Raw genomic sequence first — 2,359 nt, 5'->3', positions numbered from 1 at the left:
TTTTACTTAAATTATTTATAGAATTCACCAGTGCACCAGAGTTTTTATTTGTGGGATAATTTTGAAGTATAATTTCAATTTTAAAATTGCTATCAATGAAATACATTGGGACAATAATTGGGCTTACCATTGTGAAAAGTTGATGTAAGTAGAGCCATTTTAAAATAGAGCCAGAATAGCTATTCCAGATGAACTGCCTTGCATACCTTGCTCCTTGAAACTAGGGAATGTTTGTATAGGGCAAAATAACTCTGGATTGGGCCAAAAAAACATTGTCTTACAAACAGCTGTTTGCAAAGCAGAAATGTAAAGGAACTAAAGGAAAGCCTGGGAATTGAGAGTGAGCCTAGTTTTTATAAGCAGCATTTAGTGATCTAATTTTAGTTATCAATTGATATAAGAAAATAGGAAAAGGGTTACATTTATTATATATTTCAATAAAGATAGAAATCCCTAGAAGTAATATTTGTAAAATAATGTAATGAAGAGTGACCACAAAGACTGATGATTACGAACTCTTCCTGATGACAGAATGAGTAACCAACCATGTATAGCTAAAGAATAATTCAACTTTTTAGCACATATAGAAATTTCTTTCTTCTAGTCATATAATTATTCCCTTTCTTTTCTCATAAAAACCCTTTGTCCTCACCCTGTAATCAGGACTCTCTTTGGGTTTCTGCCTTAATCTGTGCTGTCTGAATTATAATTCTTTTTGATCCTAAATAAATGCTTGTTGCCATTCATTTGGCTTTTTATTTTTCGATTACATTTATTTCCCATCTTTCAGGAATCACTGTTCTTCATTTCTTACTCTCTACTATTCAGTGTCACATATGTGTGTGTGTGTGTGTGAGAGAGAGAGAGAGAGACAGACAGACAGAACTGGTAGAGTTCAGTATATAAATATTTAAAGATTAATAGATTCAAATAAAAAGTCAAAATGAGAACAATTTGAGACTGTTATGCAAGTAATTGTAAATTGATATGAGTGTTACAGAATTTTAAAGTGGTTGGTAGCTATTATAAGGTATTTTATAAAATGTGTTTTATAGTATACATAACAAATTTATAAAGTAAATAATAAAATAAATATAATACTAATTATGCATCAAGTATTATGGTATTAGTTGACTGAGTGATATGAATTTGAAGGGTTGAAAACATCTTATATGCTCTGTTTTCATTGTCAAATTATTCTTGACTTAGTAGGTGTATCACTTGTCATTTTTATTCCTAATCATTTCAAGTTAGGAATTGTGGTTAGAGTTTTATATAAATCATAAAACCTATCTATTCTATGAATGCACAAATTTTTATTTACAATTATTGAGGTTTCATAAAATCTTAGAAGCTTCTTCAAATATTCATATAATATATAAAATACACTCTCTACTTGTACGCCATTCTTTAAAAAGTCTTTTAGAACCCACAATAAAACTGATGTAAAAAAGCAGAAATGTAAAGAAACTAAAGGAAAGCCTGGGAATTGAGAGTGAGCCTAGTTTTTATAAGCAGCATTTAGTGATCTAATTTTAGTTATCAATTGATATAAGAAAATAGGAAAAGGGTTACATTTATTATATATTTCAATAAAGATAGAAATCCCTAGAAGTAATATTTGTAAAATAATGTAATGAAGAGTGAAAAAATCCTTTCAGAAGAATTTTTATACTTAATAATTTGTACTTTATACTTAGTAACTTTGAGAATATTGCTATTCTGTGAGGAAGCAATAAGGCAGAATTCACCTGTCCTCAAACTTCTACATAGAGACTGACTTCATTAGAGTCATTGGGAAGCTCAAAATACAAATGAATACTTCCCCACTCTCATCTCACTAGTAGATAATTTTCAATTTTCAATATTCAGATTAAGAATGAGGTGTGATCCAAGAATCAGTATAAAAGCAAAGCAAAACAAAACCTCCCCCAGGTGATTCTGAGGTATGAGGAAGTGTGGCAAACACTGACCTAACTGACCTCCAGGGCTTTGTTTATTTTTCAAAAACACCACACATTTGTGTGTGTGTGTGTGTGTGTTGTGTGTGTATTTCATTTAATTTCTTGATTTTAAGAGTAATTATATGGATAGATCAAAGGATTTAGAACTTCTTATAGGCAACGTGTAGAAGGAATTTTTAGTTCTGTCTTTGCATAATATAAAGAGTAAGATATTTCTCAAGGTTCAAACTGAACCCAGTCTAAGACTCTCTTTTGATTCTAATAAGTAAAAATAAAATATATGGGAGTTAGAAATAAATAGGTCTACTTATTGAGTGGACTCACGTAGCCGAGTAAGTCTAATATATACTGTAAAGTGTTTTTATAATTACCTACACTTTCCACAAAGCTTCCTT

Source organism: Pteropus vampyrus, unplaced genomic scaffold (genome assembly GCF_000151845.1).
Source record: "Pteropus vampyrus isolate Shadow unplaced genomic scaffold, Pvam_2.0 Scaffold276, whole genome shotgun sequence".
Taxonomy (NCBI): domain Eukaryota; kingdom Metazoa; phylum Chordata; class Mammalia; order Chiroptera; family Pteropodidae; genus Pteropus; species Pteropus vampyrus.
Note: the sequence above shows the minus strand (reverse complement) of the source record.